Source organism: Erithacus rubecula (assembly GCF_903797595.1).
Source record: "Erithacus rubecula genome assembly, chromosome: 8".
In the NCBI taxonomy this organism is placed as follows: Eukaryota; Metazoa; Chordata; class Aves; order Passeriformes; family Muscicapidae; genus Erithacus; species Erithacus rubecula.
Genome location: NC_136659.1, coordinates 23,367,823 through 23,373,822, shown reverse-complemented (window position 1 = coordinate 23,373,822; position 6,000 = coordinate 23,367,823).

Genomic DNA, 6,000 nt, shown 5'->3' with positions numbered 1-6,000 from the left:
CTGGGTGCAGAGCTCTCCCTGAAAACATCAGTTCCTTTTGTGTGAGATCATGAGTGATTCCCTATCACAGATTTGTTATTTTGGAAAATTTAATGGGAACCAGCAGCTTTGGCTTGTTGAGTCTCTGATCTCCTTCAGCCTTGCAAATAGTATTTGAAAGCTTAAAACACCTCCATGTGCTTCTTCATGTTTGCCTTGGCTGTCAGAAAAATGCCTCAGTTAACATTTTCAGGCATGATTTCTAATCCTGAGGCTGTTCTTTAGCATGAGGCTGTGCTTTCCATCAGGCCAACTTGTTGGCTATAGTGGCTTTACTTGCTTCATTTTGTCTGATACTCAGCCTCTTTCTACCTTTTCTTTTCTGTTTTCTCAGGATTTTTTGCAGGCTTTAAACAAGAAAACAAACTATTCCCCAAAGCTGAGAAAGATGCTTCTGTTACAAGATGTGCTGTAATGATGAGAGTCACAAATGGTGACAGGCATAGGACTAGCTGCCTTGCTGTTTAGAGAACAACTTTTTGCCAGGCTTTGTCCACAGCCTTGAAGATTTTGCTGTTTAAAAAAAATTCCTGGTTTCCCCTGAGTGTTTAGAAATTCAAGCCTGAATTTTCAGGAGTTAACAGTAATTTGAGGCACTAAATTGGCCTAGAAAGTGGGGTTTTTTCTTTTTTTTTACTTTTATGAAAAGTTGAACAATATTTCACTGTATGCTTTTTGCAAATTCAGAACTGAAGTTGAGAATGGGAGCAGGTTTCAAGCAGCAGATGTAATGATCTGTAGACCCTAAGCACAATTACCTGTAGGGCTGAGAGGTTTGGTAGTTGAAGTCTCATACTGACTGTGGACAGTAGGAAAACCTCACAGTTGCCAAAGGTTCCTTCTCCCTTTTTCAGTAAGTGAAAAAACAACTGCTTTGGGGATCTTTTATTCATTCTGGGCAGCCAAACTTCTTCCTCTGATTAATAAAGTCAGGAGAAAGATGACTGATGCAACTGCTGGATACATGGTACATGCAAAATAGGGCTGGGTGCTTTTTTCCTAACTTTACAGATAGGTGTCAATGTAAAATTGAGACAATGGAGGCCAGTCAAGCATCTCAAATCATCCTAGACAACTGTGTGGGCAGTTTGGTGCTGAACACAATTGAGATGAATAATTCCTAGGAGGCACCTATTTTTCTCTGATGATTACTAAGAAAGCTTAGAATTTGACAAGGGGCCTTTAGATGTATAAATTTGGGTGAGCTGTAGCTGTAGATGACTACATTAAATACGTACAAAGACAGGTGGAAATAGATGGCCTTAAGCACTGCTCACCTCACAGAGGTGGTTCACTGAGACTGAAGACTTCAAGGGTCACTGCATGTGCTGTGAGCAGAGACAGCTCCAGATCTGGCATCTCAGAACACCAAGAAACCTTATCTGAATGGAAAAGATTTGTATGTGGAAGGTGGCACTGAAGTGAAATGATTTTGCCTCCCTGTATACCAGTTATAGCTTTCTGATCTACCATTTCTGCCTGTGAACAGGCTCTTCTCCCCTGAAGATGCAGATATCTGGCTATGTTTGCACTTTGGCTGATGCCAGTTCATGGGGCAGTAAGACAGTGCATGGCAGGAGCCATCCAGGTGGCCTTGCAGTGACTTGGTGCCACCTCACACAGGACATATTTACACACAAAGGCATGACTGCATGTAGCTGTTCTTAAGGATTGCAAAGCCAGAAAAGTACTGAGGAGCTGGGAGAACAAAATGCCCCAAGGGCACAGCCCTGGTCTTATGTGCCCACTCAAGCCTGAGGAAAAATCCTGCTGATGTCAGCCCCTTAGGTAATCTCATTCAAAATTAATAGATATTTTTTCTGATAGACTTACATTACATTGGGAATTTTACCACTGTAATTGCAGACAGTTGTTTGCCATCTTCTTTAGAGATGGGCATCCTCTGGCCATTATGGGGGACAGCTGTTATACTGCCTCTAGAAGTCACCAGGAACTTCTGGATGGGAGGCACTGATTTGCTGCTTGAAATTCTCAAACCAGATTATTTTCTCTTTAAGATTCAGGTAAATAAATTCCCATTCAGATTGTACCTACATTCACTGTAGTTTAAGTTTTGAAATTTCCTCCCATTTCTAAACCAAAATACTTTCATGTTTCCAGGGGTTAGAATATCTTCCTGCCACCACTTTGCATCTAAAGCTTTTTACTCTTGAGCCTGTGATTTTTGCAATTCTGCTGTGAATTTTGCAGCCTGAGCTCAGATCCCAGTGTTTTGGCAACACTCCTTTCTGTGTGTGAGGGAATCCAGGCTGCAATATCACTCAAAACTAGTATTACAGACTGCCTTACATTTCTGTAGAGAAGCCTGGTGTTTCAGTATCCCTGTTCTCTTCAAATCCACTGAGGTGGCAAAGACCAGTGTGTTACAGCTGCTACAATTCAGCAGAGCTGTGATTGGCTGGTGTAGGAAATTACTTTTGGTCTGAGCAGGTGCAGGGCACATGATGGCTTTTAGCAATGGAGCTATATGCACTGAATAAAACTAGCCCTTGGAGGCACCTTGAATTGGGAATAATACATTCTATTAAGAATAATTTGGTTAGAGGTAATATTTATTTTTTATTTATTATTTACTTTTCTCCATTTGTTCCTTTCTCCCTGTCTCTCTCTGCATTTCAATAGACTTACTGGAATAAACATATATTAAAAAAAAAAAAAAAAAAGAGAGAGAGAGAGAAGAAAAGGAATTGTCAGCTTTCAGAGGATGGATAAGGAACAGACTGCCTAACTCTACAGACCAATATCCTCACATGTGCAAGCATGGGAAAGTTCAGTGATCTATAAGCAGAGTTTTCAGAGCTTCTTGTGACCATCTTGTGACCCCTGCTTTCCTCCTGGGACAGGAAGGCTGAGTGCCTGCTGGCACTGGGCTTCTGGGCACACCACCTTGACAAGTGATGCTCTAGGCATTCAGGAGGCACTTCAGAGACAGAGGGCAGCCTCAGAAGATGTCCTGGGGTACAGCAGGCTGCTTGTGCACTCAGAAGAGGAGCTGGGGATCTAGCCCAGCTCCTTCCCATCCCCTTCCAACCATGTCACTGGTGATTGCTTCCACTCTCCTCCCTTTCCCTGTGCATGCTTGCTCTGAGCATTCCCTGTGTCTTGGTGCTTCCACAGCAGTCTGTAGAAGATACAGCCCTGGGGTAGAGGTTGACTCCAACACTGCTTGGACAGGAGATGTTCTCTATTGAGGGCAGTTCTGTACAGTCCCTGGGAAGGACACAGCACATCAGGGTGGTACTCTGAAGATATCTGCATGTACTTACTCAAGATTCTCTCTTGAACACAGGCAAAACACTACACAGGAACCTTATAGAGATGTTTGGTAAACAATTTTTGCTTTTTAATGCTATAGACAAATGATAAGTCAAAGTGCTAACACATAGTGCTATGCATGCTGAGCCCTGGCCCTTTGTTCAAAACTCCTTACGTGAAGTCTTGGCCTCTGATGTATAAAGAGAAGATAAAAAGTTTGCTGTTGTAAGGCCCTGTGTGGATTGTGACCAGAAAGAAAGAGTTTTTATTGTAGCAAACAAATGAGAAAGGTGGTGAATTTCACAATGTGTTACAAGGGAAGAGATGAAAGGAAAAGATTACCAAGAGTCATTGATTTTCTTTTTTTATTATGTATATTTTCATTAGAAAACAATCTTGAACACCCAGGAATAGTTTTCTAATAAACGTAAGCTCATGAAGAGCACTTGGAAGTTTCCATTCTGGGTTCAGGAGAATGACGGGACAGTAACACAGTCGACATGGTCATTCCTCTTTGTCAGCCCCTCCCTTGTGGCTGATTGTTCCTTACATTGCAGCCTTCCCTTCCCCGTGCTTCCTGCCCTGAACAAAACCACCCCCTCCCTCCCAACTCCACAGACATCTCTGCAGTGGTCTCAATGAGTATTTCTGCATGGACACGCCATCGACTCCTCTCAACCCTCAGTGAACAGAGTGATTTCTTGCAGGCCTGAATGAGGATCCCAGTGACAGCCTGGGGGATCCATGCAGAGACACTGCATCCTCTCCTGGCAGGCCCTGTGCTACTGAAGGAGGCCTTAGGGTGATTTCAAAGGGGACTCATGTAGAGATGCAAAATCTGCCCACTGGGGATGAAGATCCAGGGAAGTGTTCTTGCCATCCCTGCTAGCTACCTCCATTCTTGCACTCAGCCTCTCAGGGGCAAAAGTCCTGAAGGGATTGATGCATAGCTATGGGCTGGTTGTGCTTCTGGAATGAGGAAGATTTCCTCCCCAGGCCTGGCCTGCATTGCCTACAAAAGGGTTTGTTTGTAATGGAGAGCTGATGTAAATGAGCTAAAAAGGTAAGGGAACAAAGCCATTTTTATTTGCTATTGGAAGCTGACAAAGATTCTTGTTCTCCTGCAGTCAGAACAAGCCTCACCCAGGTTTACCATCATCTAAAATGCAAGTGCTTTGTCCACACCCTGGTTTTGGCTCAGGTACATCATCCACTGTAATTACCCTGAGGCTAAGAAACAAAAGATTCCCCATGCCATTATCCCACAGCTTGATAGCAGTGAAGGAGATGCCTGAAAGCAGTTGCTCTTCTGGATCAAGAAGTGAAACTCCATAAAAAAGGGTTCTGCTGGCCACATCAGTCTAGAGGGATGGGAGGAAGCTTTGTGTGCCTGTTAGCAAGGAGTAGAAGGGCTGTCCAGACTCCCATCTCAGAGAGATGTTCTACTATTTGGCAGCAGTGAATCACCTCTTTCCAAAGGAAAGTGAAGATCATGGAGTAGTGAGTGAAAGGGGAAGGAGGAGTATAATTTCATAAGAACATAGGTACTGAGATCAGTGGTCAGAGAACATTAATTTTTGTCTCTCTAGCTGGAAAATAAGATCAGGTGCGTTAATCAGAAGTCTGTTTATCCTTAAAGGAAAAAGAACCTCAACAAAGCATAGTAGAAAAACTCCCAGAGAAGTGTGGCAGGCTGGATTTTAAAGGAAAGCTCTCCTTTGGGGAGGACCAAAGAGCAGAGTAGCTCTCACCAACTTGAGCTGTGAAAGGATGAGACAGGTCACTTGCAGGGGCATGATGGGCATGTGCAATTTTTGTGATTATTAATATCATAACCTATGTCAGATCATCAAAGCTGCCCAGCAGTGACTTGCTAACAACAGATGGGGATCCTGCCACAGAAGAGTGCAGCTGGAGGCAAACTGCCTGATGCCAGCTATGCCATCCAGATGGGAGCTCCGGTCCTCTGGAGAAGGATACACTCTAGGAAGACTCCTTGAGCAGACTTGGTCACTGAGACTTTCTTTGAATGATCAGGGAACTGAATGTGATGTCCTAATTCTGTTTGGCAAAGCACATCTTGATGCATAACATAACATATAAAGGAGCATCTTCTCTTGGTACCTCTTCTCTACTGTTCTTTAAGACTTAGGTATCAGAACCCTCCTTTTAAATTTTCTTTTTTTTTTTTTTCCTATTTTAAGTAAAAAATATGGCAAAAATACTGACAATGTGGTTTGGAATAGAATTTCTTTCTAAATTCTTGTCCCATTTAGACATCCATCTCTTTTCAAGCAGTTGTGATGGCAGCTGTTTGTGCTTTTGCATCATTGTGCTTGTTTGAGTATGGCTCAGATAATTTTGAGGGGTCTTTAGTCTGTTTTCTGGTGCTGCAGCTGAGTGTCTGTTTTCCACATATTTCTGTCTTAATTAAATGCTATACAGTAATGAGCATGAACCAAAGATAGGCCCAGAGTACCATAAAAGTGTTTCCCTCTTGTGTCTTCTCTTTGCCTGAAGTCAAACCCTATGCTGCATTTTCCACACAGCAACTCCCTAGCTCCTGTCAAGACTTATTCAAAAATCAAGTATTGTATTAGGTTTTTTCCTCTTTTTTATGTTTTCAGAATAACATTTATAAATATATATGTATAGGTTTACATAATATATTATCTTGCAATGCTA